General features: G+C 36.4%; 1 protein-coding gene across 2 annotated transcripts in view; it reads right to left on the bottom strand.

The window, feature by feature from the left end:
- The window catches only part of SHOC2 (SHOC2 leucine-rich repeat scaffold protein), a 51,299-nt gene that overhangs the window by 34,757 nt on the left and 1,224 nt on the right, over positions 1–15,318 (bottom strand). Inside the window, exon 1 of one of the 2 annotated variants that reach the window (XM_006778707.2) lies at positions 13,417–13,607. The exons of the other annotated variant lie outside the window; for it this stretch is intronic. The gene's annotated coding sequence lies outside the window, so the exon portion shown is untranslated. Of the gene's footprint in view, positions 1–13,416; positions 13,608–15,318 lie in introns of those variants that run through there. 2 annotated transcript variants of the gene reach the window in all.

Here is a 15,318-nt window from a genome sequence, read left to right as displayed (position 1 = left end):
CCCTGAGGGGTCCCAGACTGCGAGAGGGCACAGGCCAGGCTGAGGGACCTCACCTCCCCTGAGTGCACAAATTTCTGTGCACTGGGCCTCTAGTATATATATAAAAGGCTAAAAAGCCTAAGCGACTGGCCAACCTTCTGGTAGCTATGACACTCACTGACCACCAGGGGGCAGACGCTCAATGTAGGAGCTGCCAAACTGCAGTGACTTCGCAGCTGCAGTTCTTGGGTGATGCACCCGGAACCAAAGAGGAGGGAGCCCGATTCCAAGGTGTCAGCCAAGAACTTCCCTCTTGCAATCTGGGACCCCCTCGGGGGATGTCGGGGAGCCAGTTTCAGCCTGATCCCCGCAGGCCAGGCCGAGGGACCCCACCGATGCATGCATCTGTGCACTGGGCCTTTATCTATGTATATAAAAGGCTAAGTGACCGACTATCCAACCGTCCGGTATGTATGACGTGCACGATATGACTCGTGCATGCACAATACATATAAAGCTCTCGCTGGTGCCAATTGCACGCGCCCAACCAGCCAGTACATATGATGGGCACTGGCAATCCTAGCCTATCTAATAAAAGCCTAATATGCAAATCGACCTAACAGCAAAACAACCAGTCGCTATGATGCACATTGACCACCAGGGGGCAGGTTCTCAACATAGGTGCTGCCCCCAGCCTGCAGGCCCCAGGCCAGCCAAGGCAGGTGCCGGGGAGGGGGGGGGGCTGATTGCCCTGCTGGTTGCCCCACAGATTGGCCCTGATCGCTGGCCAGGCCTAGGGACCCTCCCCATTCACTAATTTCATGCATCAGGCCTCTAATTTATCCATATTAAAAATCTTATTAGGTCCCCATGGCTACAGATAATCCTGTCATGCGAACACATGTTTTAGAATACCTAACAACATGCTAACCTGAAAATGTTCAGTAACACATTCTCCAAATTTCCCAAAATCTATTTCTACAACATTTAGACCCATGGTCAAATAGGTTTAGGATAAGATGTATTTCAAACATAATTAAACTGTGTTTTTACAGCAGAAATTACCAGTGCTTTTAATATAATAGTGTACTTTGTAAAGAATATATATGACTTCCCAATCTATATGCTATATACTAGTTATCAGTATTCTTCGTATGAAGGATAGTAATACCTTTTCCTATTAATGAAACTATTAATATGGATATCATAAATATTCCCTTTCTGTTGATAATTTTTCTTTTAACTTAATCATAGCATTCATAAATACATATAAAATCTTAAAAGTATAGAAAAATATCCATCAAATGATGGTTATATATTAGGATGGTTTTCACTTTCCTTTATCTCTGTATCACTTTTTTTTAATATATTTTATTGATTTTTTTACAGAGAGGAAAGGAGAGGGATAGAGAGTTAGAAACATCGATGAGAAAGAAACATCGATCAGCTGCCTCCTGCACACCTCCTACTGGAGATGTGCCCACAACCAAGGTACATGCCCTTGACCAGAATCAAACCTGGGACCTTTCAGTCCGCAGGCCGACACTCTATCCACTGAGCCAAACCGGTTAGGGCTCTGTATCAACTTTTTAAATGTATATAATAAGTATTCACTCTTTTCATAGTCAAGGATTTAAAAAAGCTATTTTCATTTTGAAACAGAAAAAATCCTAAAAGTGCTAGTTTGGTTATATTGACTTTTAAACTGAGAAAGGATAAAGGTAATTAAATTTCATTTATAAAGAAAATCTGAATGTATAATACAAGAGGTCAACATAATATCAAAGCCCATTTAAATTAGTCCATGATAGCCCACAAAGAACTAAATAGATCCAGCACTTCAGATTTGAATTATAGTACAAGAGATATTTAAAAGTTCATGGAGGGATCTGATCCACTGAAGTTATAAACCAATTTTTGGATACTGGCAGTTCAGAAAAACAGTTTTTCTCCAATTATAAATATTTAAATTTATATAAGTATAAAAACTGTATTTTCATTCAGTCAACAGTTTATTTCATACATACTAGTAAGTGTCATGCACTGTTCAAGATGCTAAGTATGCAATAATAAGTCACAGTTCTTGTCTGTAAGCTTACAAACAAGTGGATAAGGCAAAGAACAGGTGGTAAGGATTGCTGCAGCATAAAGAGAAGACCCTAAAACAGTCTTGGACATTGGGGGAATCAGTAAAGGCTTCTTAAAAAAGATAACAGGTAGGCCCAGTTCAGATAGCTCAGTTGGTTAAAGCACTGTCCAGATCCCCCATCAGGGCACATACAAGAATCAACAAATGAATGCATAAAAAGTGAACAAGAAATCAATGTTTTTCTTTCTTTCTCTACCCAACCTTCCTCTAAATTTTTTTAAATCGGCCAATCAATTAATTAAAAAAGAGAGAGCTAAGGAGAAAGCAACTAAAAAGGTTTGGAGGGGAGGTCAAGATTCCTGGAGTCATCCTGACTCCTACCTCTCCTTCAGTTCTGACATCCTAATCATCACCAAATCCTATCCATTCTTTTCCCAAAATTTCTCCTGACTTCAACTTCTCTTCATTCTCACTGCCACTACCCTGCTCTAGGCAATACCAAATTTCTTCCAATAGCTTTGTAACTGGTCTTACCACAACCACTCCCCCATCCTGTTCCTAACCTAATCACTACACTGTAATTAGAGTGATCATTCAAATACTCACATCTAATCGGGTTACTATACAATTTAAAACACTTGAGGGAAGAGTGGGTGGCCTCCATAAACACAGCCCTCAGGATAAAATCCAAATTTCTTAGCAGCAATTACTGAGTCTTTCAAGATCTGGCCCCTGCTTGCTTCTCCTGCCACAACTCTGATATTTCCCACTTTGCACTCTAGTCACAGCAGGTCCTGCTATCTCTGCCCCCTGGACTTTATACAAGCTATTCTCTTCTGCCAGAAACATTGGTTTACAATTCTTCACTGATCGAATTCTTGTATTCTTCAGATCTCAGCTTAGAGGTCTGGGAAGCCTTTCTTGATTACTCAGAAACATTTCTGAATATCCCATCCTCCACTTAAAACTACCCCTTATCAGAACATGCATCACACTGGATTATACTTACTAGGTTAGTTGTCTGACTCCTTCATTTAAAGTAATGGAAAATAGGGACCCTTCTTTTTCTCAGTTGTATCCTAGTACTTAGAAATAATGCCTAACACATAATAGCAGTTGTATTTATTAAAAGAATTATAAATATATGTTAACTTGGCTTTATCTGCCCTACAATCTGCCCTCCTTACATAAAGAAACAATTTTTACTCTATAAAGTGCTCTACAAATTAAAAGATATCATGAACTTTTTATTAAGCATACAGTAAGTACTCAATAAACACTTGCTGAATGAAGATAACTGAACAATAAACAGATAATAATGTTTTCTCATCCTAGCTGGTTTGGCTCAGTGGATAGAACATTGGCCTCAGACTGAAGGGTCCCAGGTTTAATTCAGGTCAAGGGTTCAACCCCGGTCCTGGTCAGGACACGCGTGCAGGAGGCAATCAATTGGTTGTTTCTCTATCTCTTCCCCTTCCTTCCACTCTCTCTAAAAAATCAATGGAAACCCATCCTTGAGGACTAACCAAAAAAAAAAAAAGACACACACACAGAAAGTTGCCTCGTGCATAGTTTCCCTATATTCCACTTAAAATTAACTAGAAATCACTCTGATTTTGATACGAATACCTAAAAATGGAAGATTTCACTTGTACTTTCCTTTTTTATAAGATCTGAAACACTCCTTATTCTATTAAGTAACTTAAAGGATCAAAATAAACTGTCTACCCTCCAAATCACATCAAGCTATATATTTTTGTTGATCAGGGTTAAAAAAGGAATCCTCAAAACTGGAAGACCTAAGATTAAGAAAGCACCCCAAATTAACGTGCTTAAGGGAACACTATTGATCATAGAAAAATTAAAAAAAATAAAAACCACATTCTTAGGCAGTATGAGTGAACCTGAGGTAAGAGTAGTTTTCATGAAGGCTGAAGAAATAGCTGTCTGTGAACAACTTATAGCACCTTCAAATTCATTCACCTTATTTTTCCCTTTGCTGAGGAGGCAAGATGAAATAGTTTGGATGGACATGGAGAAGACATGGTTAACTTATTTTATACAAGAGCAAATACATGAGAGCTTTTCAGGAAATCTGTGTTCCTTCTTATGAGAAAAAAATAAAACTTACATAATTTTGACTCTGGGCAAACAAGTTTTGAGCAAAGAACTGAAAATTCTTGTTTACCGAGCCCACAACATAAGCCATAATGGGATTACAGCTCTCTTGTACAACACTTCAACTCACCTGTATATAAATTGCAAGATTCTCCAACAAAGTTATCGAAATAAAAGGCAGAGGTTTTGTAGGGGGGATTTAAATGTCTCAATATAGCTTAAGATATGACAGTAAACATCAAATATCCTTGACCAAACATTGTCTGAAAAACTTAAGCCACACAAACACTCCCCCAAAAGATTTACCTCTGAGAATATTGCTTAAATTGCTTTTCTTGCCAAGGAATTCAAAACATGTCAAACACGACCCTAAGTATTCCCAAAATATACTTTACTCTTCATTTATCAGGGGCAAACTAGCAATAAACCAATAAGTTGGTTACTTAATTATCAGTGTAAAGCAAAAGAGATAAAATGTAATTGCTATCTTAGGTTATTAACACTAAGATGACTGTAATGCTCAATAAAGTATTTTCAATTAAAAAAAATGATTTTATGCTAAAAATTAAGTTGATTACATTTAACTGTTTCATTTTTGTTAGTATAAACCTCACATTCCTTTACTAGGTCTTATCTGATTATAAATCCTTTCCATTACTTACTCTATAAACTATTTATCAGAAACTGTCAGAAAAACATAAACAAAAATAAATGTACTGTATGTAACAAGATTAGAAGAGTGTGTGGTCTCAAGGTAGGTATTTTACATTTAAGAATCAGTATTTAATAAGTTCCCATTACTGTAAAACAAATAGCCTTTTTCACGTCTTGAAACTATTTAGACGAAGACCATATGCTCAAGTAATTATTTTATTTATCTACTTATCCTTAACAGTTGTTAAACAGGATTTACAGTTGGGGCTTTAAAAATATCTCTCATTTATCTCTGTATTAATTTTTTATATATCCCATAGCAAAAAATCTTTCTCATATAAGATCAAAAGAAATACATTGAGCAGCCAGACTCAATTTAACTAAGATCAATAAAGAATTTCTCCCTTCAAAAACTACTCAAAATAAAGAAAGGCAGGCCTTGCTTATATTTTTGAATATCCATAAAAGGACATTTTATTATTTTGTAATTTAACACATTAAACCCAATCAGTTCCCAACTTATTACTATCTTATTACTATAATCTCAAAATATGATTCCCACAGTTTATAGAAGCTTTGATGTAAAAAAAAATTCTTTCATCACAAAAATATAGATCCTAATTTGTAGGTAGCAAGTAATATATTAATTACTTAAAAGGTGCCAGAAAGAAAAAACATTACTTGTCAATACTTAATTTTAATTCCTCTCAGAAGCAATTCAAATATTATCAAATTGTTAGTTTATAAAAACGGGATAGTATAGTCAGGAAAGAGATGGGCTAATTAACAAATTGTTTTTATTTTTACGACATGAACCTACTATTGTGGATTATCAATTTTCAAAGAATTTGAGTATAATATAGCAAAACTTCAAGTATATTAAATTTAATTTCAACTTTCTTCGATGAAACAAAAGATCTTCCAAGATCTTACCACAGGACCCTTGTTATTATATCGATTATTACATATATATTAGTATATCCATATATATGAAACTATCAGGTATAATTGAGTTCCAGTTGAGAAAAGGCCATAAGATATTTTATGTTTTTGTATGTGAATAATTAGTCTTGAATTAAGGCATTGCTCTCAGAGCTAACTTTACAAGAATTACATAGCTGACTTTTAAAGCTTAAGTCCTTCCTTTTTCAATCATGAAAATCCTTAAACTGAAACATTTAACTGTAATATTCATTTGTAGGTATTACAATTAGTGTGAATCAACTCAGTCCCTTTTTTTCATTAACAAAATAACCTGACAGAAGTTTGTTTTATCAAATGCCTTTACAAACATAGTTTCCTGAACAATGTATATAAATTAACAGACTTCATTATTTTATTTTAATCCTCACCTGAGGCAAAACTTAGAGAGGAAGGGTAGGAAGAGGGAGAGAGAGAAACATGGATTGGTTGCCCCTGTCCAGGAAACAAACCCACAACCCAGACATGTGCCCTGACCAGGAATTGAACATGCAACCTTTTGGTGCAGGTGTTGATGCTCAACCAACTAAGCCACTCCAACCGGGCAGCAGAGTTCACTCTTTATAATTAGTTTTCAAACAGTTTCAGTAGCTGGTTCTCATAGACTGGCATAATGTTGCTCAACATTCTGGAAGAGAAGTTTAAAATAATTTCCATTGAAAATTTTAAGTCATGTACACAATCATCATGGAAATGTTGATATGTTATTTTTTAAATTTTAATAGCATTTAAATATTTGTTTCAAAAATAGTGATTCCATTTTTAAAGTCATTTCTCTCAAGCCCCAAAACAATGCTTCTTATGCCTTATTTGTAACCTAAAATATTATCACCTAATTTATACCATTCACTCACTGGCCATCATTATATTTGACTAGAGGCCCGGCGCACAAAATTCACGGGGAGAGGGGAGCTTCAGCCTGGTCTGCGCCCTCTCGCAGTCTGGAAGCCCTTGGGGGATGTCCAACTGCCAGCTCGCTCCTAAGCCGGCAGTCGGACATCCTTAGTGCTGCGGAGGAGGCGGGAGAGGCTCCCACCACTGCCACTGGGCTTGCCAGCCATGAGCCAGGCTCAGGGCTTCTGGCTGAGTGGCGCTCCTCCTGTGGGAGTGCACTGACCACCAGGGGGCAGCTCCTGTGTTGAGTGTCTGCCCCCTGGTGGTCAGTGCATGTCATAGTGACCGGTCGTTCCGCTGTTTGGTCGATTTGCATATTAGCCTTTTATTACATAAGATCATCTTTAGGTCCTCAGAGCCCAACACAAAGCCTGACACAGTCTCACATATTTGGGGGCTTCAATAAACTTTGTTCTTGGCCCAAACACTCATCTTCAGTGTGTACTACAATAAGCTATTATATAACAGGAGGTGGGGAAAATTAAAAAATACTGCAGTACTACAAGCCATTTAGCATGCTGAGTTCCCACAGTTGCTTAGTGGGTGTTCTGAAACTAGGACATATTTCTAGTATTAAGAATTCCAAATCACTACTTCCAAAGTACAGAAATAAATATCTTTAAGATTAAATAATAAAACCTTACTATTTTAAGCTACCTAGTATATAAGTGTTCTATTTCTATGTTTAAAACTGTAATTAACACATGGTAAACCAATATTTATTTTAGCAACAAAATAAGAAATTAGCTCTTCTACGTACTTACCCTTATAAAACTCAATAGATGACAATATTAAGATAAAATGCAATTTATCTGAACCAGAACTAAAGTGAAATTTTATCCTAGAAGATACATGAAGCAAAACTAAATATAATCCATTTCAGGTCACCCAATCTGTTACACTGCATATACTTCTAGCAAAAAAGTAATTATGAACCCCAATCTAATTTTTCCAGTCTAGGTTACTAGGAAATGCCAAGAGATTAAGCTTACTCTCTTTAACAGAATAGAGATTGCAGAAATATATCATTTTGTCATATCATTCCAACAGGTATGTTTTCATTCAAAACTGATGAAAAAAAACACATGTTGTTACTCAATTTTACACATTTCACAGCTAAATAAATAAAGAGCACATGTTTGGTATAAAAGCTACTTCTGCAAATTTAAGGTCATAATATGATACTGTATTGATTCTGTATCATCAGATAATTATTTACTTAATTTTACTCAAATACTTATGGGGCCTACTGTATTTTGCCTTATTAAACAAATCTTTCCAATAACAAAAGTGTAACACATTAAAAAATTTTAGTTGTAGCCCTGGCCCCTGGCCAGTAAGGCTCAGGTGGTTGGAGTACCTTGGGTTTTGTTCCCAGAACATGCCTGAGTTGTAGGTTCAATCCCTGGGGAGGCAGATGTTTCTCTTTCACATCAATGTTGTTTTTTCTCTCTCTCAAATCAATTTTTAAAAAACCACCTCCTCCTGTGAGGATTAAATTTTTTTTAATTGTATCATTTTAGATAGAAACCTTTCTGAAATACAAAACATAGCTACATATAAAACAAATGGTGTCTTGAAAGATTCTAAGTGTGTTTATCACAACACGAAGGTGCCTTTAACTGATAATTATTTTTAAAGTTTTGTATTTGCTTTTAACTGTTTTCCCTCTGTTCTTATTTTCAACTCTCTTATGGCTTCTAGGAGTACCCCAGGTCTTTTTACATTTGGTTACCAAACTTTTAAAAATTGATTATTACGATAAAGCAAAAAAGCCCTGAATTGAGTACTGAGTAAAAACAGGAATGTGTTAAGAGCAATGACACTTCTTTATCCTTTTTAGTGGCCTGTTTGTTTGGGGGGCTCTGCTCATTACGAAGCTTACAGAATAGCAAAGAGACAGACATTAAACACATCATTACAAAAATGATGAGTGGAATAAAAAAAAGTGCAGATGCTAAGGGACCTTTAACAGAAAAATCTAACTAGGGAATCAAAGAAGGCCTCCCCAAGGATGAAAAACTGAAGGCTGAAGGGTGATTAGGTTCGCCCAGTGAACATTACATTTGGTTTTATTCAAGGAGATATCAGAAAGTTTTAGTTTCCTATTACATAACCTTGAGATAAATGAAATGTTATAACATGTAACTGTAAAATGTGAGAATTTTAAAAAGTAATTTCTCTATTGAAAATGGAAGTATCAAAACCAAAAGAAAAGCAATATGAGAATGTTTTAAAATGGGAACTATGGCATGTGGGAAATGGAGTTTGGGATGGCAAAGAAGGCCTCACTGTGCCCTTGAAAAAGTATTAAATCATACTATACGAAATGTAACAATATTCAAATTCAGAAAACTTCTAAATCATTTAAGACCATGAAAAGACTCCTACCAAGATATAACTACTAATCATACGGTCTGATCTACTTAGCTGAAAAAGTGGCACCTAGCCTATCTAATAATAGACAAACAAGGTAATTAACCATACCTCTGACACGCTTCCCATTGGCTACTCAGGGCGATATGCAAATTAATTGCCAACCAAGATGGCGGCCGGCAGCCAGGCAGCTGAAGCGAACCAGAGGCTTGCTTGCTCCAGTGATGGAGAAAGCCAAGGTTCCCCGCCTGCCGCTGCCGGCCTCTGAGCTGCACTCTAAGAAACAATGTTGCAATTATAGAAGCTAAACAAACCCCAGAAACCTGCTTTCAGCAGCCGAGGTCTCAGAGCTGGAGCTGAGCCTCAAAGCTAAAGCTGGCTCTCAGTTCCAATGACAGCCATAGAAGGTAAATTAAAAAAAAGGAAAAAAAGGATAAGCTGGGAGCTTCAGTCAACCACCAGCCTGAAAACAGCCCTCAGCCCCTCACCCAGACTGGCCAGGCACCCCAGTGGGGACCCCCACCCTGAAGGGAGTGTGACTAGCTGCAAACAGCCATCATCCCCTCATCCAGGATGGCCAGGCACCCAAGCAGGACCCCCACCCTGATCTAGGACACCCTTCAGGGCAAACTAGCCGGCCCCCACCTGTGCACCAGGCCTCTAACCTATACTACAGGCAGGGCAGAGTCCAGCTCAGTCTGCCCCCCGCTGGCAAGTGGACATCCCCCGAGGGCTGCCGGTCTGCCAGAGGGATGTCTGATTGCCAGCTTAGGCCCAATTCCCCGGGGAGCAGGCCTAAGCCAGCAGGTGGTCATCCCCTGAGGGGTTCCAGATTGCGAGAGGGCACAGGCCGGGCTGAGGGACGCCACTCCCAGCCGAGTGCACAAATTTTTGTGCACCAGGCCTCTAGTGTATATATATAAAAGGCTAAGTGACTGACCCCATGTCCATCCAACTGTCCAATTGACTGACCAGCCAGTACATATGACACACAATGGCAATTTCAAAATAAACATTGACTCACACATGCACGATACATATAAAGCTCTCACTGGCACCAATCACATGCGATGTCAGAATGTATCTGAAGACCAACTATTGGCACTTTGTTGTTATATCATGTTGCTGTTGTTTATTTATTAATCTAGAGAAAGGGCGAATAGCAATATTAAAATGTTTTGTATTTTAATTTTATAATACTGTTAAATATACTATTTTTTTTGCAGCAATGTAAACGAAGCTTTCTTCTAATTAATTTCCTTTCAATGTGCACGAATCCGTGCACCAGGCCACTAGTTTTTAAATCAGTTTGCAAAGAAGTTGTTTTTAATTCTCAGAACAGCAAATTTTAAATGTATAGTAAAAACCTACTATGAGCTTTAAAGAAATTCATAATTGTTACTCTTAACATGATACATAAATACTGAGAAAAAGATACTTAATTTCGATTTTGAAACCTAACTGGAGTTCTAAGCCTGGGAATTATTTCATATCAGGCTAATATCTTCTCTTTTGTACTTAATTAAAATATTAATAAAATATACACTTTATTAAGTTTTAAGTAATAATTTTGAGCAGTTCCCCCACATTAATGCACATTTACAGTTCAAGGTCCAAATTAAATTAGGCACACAAGAAGTAACAGTCTCTAAAAATGTGAGCTTTCATGAAAGCCTACTGTATCACCTAAAATATTAGGTCACACCTGAAATCCAAATTGCTATTCACCAGCAATTCTCCAAATGGACATTAATGTCTCTAACTTCTATGCTTTTTTTTAACCTCTTTATCCTACTATTCCTCAAGACTTAGTTCAGGCCCAATCCTCCAGTAAGCAATGCTGGTTATGCATGTAGTGTGAGCCTTAATTCATCTAAAATCTTCAGTGTATACTGCTATCAAAGCACCTGTCACTCTAAAACAACCAACTACTACTGATTTGTCCAACTTATGCAACAAACTGAACTTGCTGAGCATAGGAAACATAGTATATTTATTCTGCATCCTCAGAGTGTGAACCATACATGGCACTCAGTAGATGCTCTATGACATTAGTGAATATGAAACTGTAGTTAGTAAGAAATATTTATAGAACAAAATTTGAAAGTTAACATAAAGACTATTTGCAAAACTGTGAAAGTCTTAAAAGCAGGAAGGAGTACTGTATTACACAAAACTGAGAAAGCTCAAATTTGATGAAATTCACTCTAAATTCTAAGACATTATCAGGGTCAGAACAACCCATCTCCACTTTACCTCCAAGACAGTAGAAAAACTAAAAGAAAAAAGAATTATCTTTTTCAACTGTAAAATTACTAAATTAAAATTGTAGAATTTATAAATAGTATTTGAGGACAAATAAAGTGCTTAAATTGTGAGTATTCACAGTGCTATAAATATTAGAAGACAGACATGCCAAATACTTCATAAAACATTTTCAGGTTCATTTCATGTAGGGACCAATTATACCTTTTAAAGGTCTCTTATAATGTTTTAGCTTCAAGCAATATGTTCATTCTTTCCGACAAAAGAACCTTTGCCTTTTAACAGCATTCTCTACTTTTTGCAACCAGTGCTGATTTTTATAGAGAAATTGCAATGAGATATATAGTGTGAAATCTAATTAGTTCTTTTAAATCTTGATAATGGGAACTTCTTATTTTCTCAAAAAGCACATATGTTGCCAACATCTGAAAAGTTGATGAGCCCTTTGTCATTAGAATATGCTTTTCACATGTAAGAAATTTTGATTTGGTAAAAAGTTGCAAACCAGGGGAAAATACCCAACAAAGATATAGTAAACATTAGTTTACCCTAAAATAATTCAACTACGTATTTTAGAACATAAATCAGTTTCTCAGACTTATGCATCTTCTTCCCAACCTACACTGATGACAATTATATTGCAGAACACTCTATAATATATTAAGTTCAAGCACACCAGAGATTGTAACTTACACATTTTTTCAGATTTTAAAAGTGTAGACAGAGAGGTAGAAAAATACAAAATTTTGACCACTATATTAAGAGAGAAAATATTTCCAGAAAAGATCTATAGGGCATAAATTTGATGCAGTGTAACAAGTAAAATTCAGAGACAGGGATAACAGAATATACATATACATATATATGAAAGATTTAGCCTTAATTTATAAAATGCCCATGCATAATACAATGCATAAAACGTAAGCCTAACAATAAAAAATATCAATTTCATGCCTGTAATACTCACTTCTCAAGTACTACATAAAAATACTTAATGTATTTTATCTAATTCATCTACTCACAAAATATTTACCAATTTCCTACTAGTCTTACTAGGAAATGTCCAAGTGCTTATTTTATATCTAAATTTCCTCTCCTAATTGATATTTTATAATATAAACTACTTCAAGAATACTTTCATCAAAACCAAGCTATCAAAACCTTAGACTCACTAAAGGACTTGTGGGTCAACTTGTTTGGTTTTTATTGTTTTAGAGGGGCGTATGTGTTGGACTTGGCTTTGTTTTGTTGTTATAAGTATTGATTTTATGCTTTTTCAGACACGAATGATATAGTAAATTGAATTATAAAGATATATTCTTTTATTTAATCTTCAACCTCCAAAATATATCAATGCTCATATCTGCAAATTCAGGTTAGAGTATATTTTCTAGTAAAAAACACAACAGATTATTTTTACATATTTTAAATATCTTACTAGAAAAAAATCTAAAAATTTAAATTGTTTAAAGAACAAGTCCTACAGAAATATTAAATTACATTACAGATATTGATAATTTAGCATATCTTCAAAACCAATATGACCATAATTAACTGCCCAAATAACAAAGAATTCCAATTTTATCCGCCCTTCCCCCATAATCCACACAGGTAAGCCAAGGCAAAATAATATACTAGCAGCTATTCAGAAGCCATCTTTGGGAATACTTTACAGAGAATTCCAGTTTATGGCTCTCTGAACATGGAACAAGCCCTGTTCCAAGACACTGAAGAAATAGTAGTGTTTAAAAAGCATTAATTCCAGCAAGTCAAAAGAGTTTATAATTTTGCTGTTTCTTTTGAAAAGTAAAATGTTTCAAATTTCTGACTGGGTTGTAGTTCACAAAATATTAATATAACTCTTGCTACAATTATCAAAACACAGCTTTGATAAAATTTCTGAATTTGGTAGTTTAAAAACTAAAAAATTATCCAGCTACAAGCTATTAATGTAGCTCTTAATAGCACTCTTTAATGCAAAACAATTTATAAAAAAATAAGAGAAAATTTTAAACGCTTGAAAACTATATTAACAATGAGATCAGAAAACAAATGCCAACCTGACATAAATGTAGTTGTTTCTTCAAAAACTGAACAAATATCTTGGGGGGGAAAGCAGGAACCTTAGATACAGGCAAGGTCCATATCTCAAAACTGGCATTTCAAGAATATAGTTTACTAGGAATTCCTACCATTTGGGACATGAATTGACCTTGAAGGCAAACAAGTCAGAGAAAGACAAATACTGGATGATCCTCACTTAGATATGGTATCCAAAAAAACACACAAAACATACTAACAACAACAAAAACATAAAAAAGAGAGATCAGACTTGTGGTTACCAGAGGAGGAGGATGGGGGAGGGGAACAGGAGGAAGGTAGCTAAAAGGTACAAACCTCCAGTTACACAATAAGTAAGTACTAGGGATGTAATGTACAACATGAAGACGATAGCTAACACCGCTGTATGATACACAGGAAAGCTGAGAGCAAACCCTAAGAGTTCTCATCACAAGGAAAAACATTTCCTTGTTTTCTTTTCTTTTTGTTATATCTCTATGAGAAGATGGATGTTACCCAAACCTGTTATGGTAATCATCTCACAATAGATATAAACCATACCATGCTATATGCTTTAAACCTATACAGTGATGTATGCCAATTATTTCTCAATAAAATTTGAAAAAATGATTATTATAGTTTTACGTTAGAGCTTCATATTACTTTTAAGCCATTTTAAAGTTACAAACCTTAGACAAAGCCTTTATTTGTCTGTGGTATTTTTTCAAATGTATAATCATAATGAATTAAAAGTACAGTATGGTGTACCTTATGTCCAAACAAGTATTTAAAAGGCTTATATTCAATCTAACTTCCATAGGTAGGAATGGTCATTTACATACTTCATTCCTCAAAATTCTTGTCACTTGTCACATAGAAAAACCTTAACAAGATAAATTCACACTATAAATGTAAGCTTTGTGAATGTTACAAATTGTACCCAATAGCTAAATTTCTTCAAACACAACGTAACAGAAGGATTATGGCCTGGAAGTCTAGAGATGAGTACATTAATAAACTGAGGTCTTTAAAATAAAGATAATGTTTCAGTATTGATGCTTCATTTAGATACAAAAATACTTGGTTACACAAGTGTACCCTGGGACTCTGAAAAACATAACAAAAATAAGTTTTAGATACAACAATCCCTCTGGGTAGATACTAGAAACTGCTGACATTTAAGAAATGTACAAAATTGCACAGATATAAATAAGCTTATCGACTGCTGCTAGTTAGGGTGAAGGCAAATACTATACAGTCCACATCTGCAACCCACTTTTGCTTCAGCATCCCCAGAGACTTAGAAAACATTGCTTTGGGTAGGTTGCAAAACATTGCTTCCTCTTTTATTCTCATCACCCCCATTATGGTACAAAGCAACAGACAACAAAATCAAATCGGCAATTGTAAGGGGCTGAAAGCTTAAAAATCTTTCCAGCCCCCGAATCCGTATTCATTCCACCTGTTTGTAAATCCACACGAACACAATAACACAAACCCGCTGCTGATGGGGGGGAGGGGGTATGGGGTGCGGGTGCAATTAATGGTTTGGAGTCATTCTTCTTCTTACCTAAACGTGGGGCGGGGGAGGAGGATGATACAAAACAATGGATGCTGAGGGGCTGGGGGGTTCGTTCTGTCCCGAAACCTCTAGTGTTGAGTTGGGGGGGAGTACTTTTCCTCTGTCTCTAAAAGCTACCGGGAAAGAGGTTGCTTCCATCAGGCATGTCCGACGGAGCAGTCTTGAATGCCTACAACTCGCTTCACCTGGCAACACACCCAAACCTCCTCTCCGCTCTCCCCCGAGGGGAGGGAGGGGGCGAGAAGAGCGCGGTGGGCTCTGGGGAGGCGGCAAGGAAAGACCCCCCGACCCGAGTCACTACCGCGGCGCCAGGGACCCC

This window comes from Myotis davidii, unplaced genomic scaffold, assembly GCF_000327345.1.
Source record: "Myotis davidii unplaced genomic scaffold, ASM32734v1 scaffold107, whole genome shotgun sequence".
NCBI classification, from domain to species: Eukaryota; Metazoa; Chordata; class Mammalia; order Chiroptera; family Vespertilionidae; genus Myotis; species Myotis davidii.
Note: the sequence above shows the minus strand (reverse complement) of the source record. Positions and strands in the feature narration are given on the sequence as shown.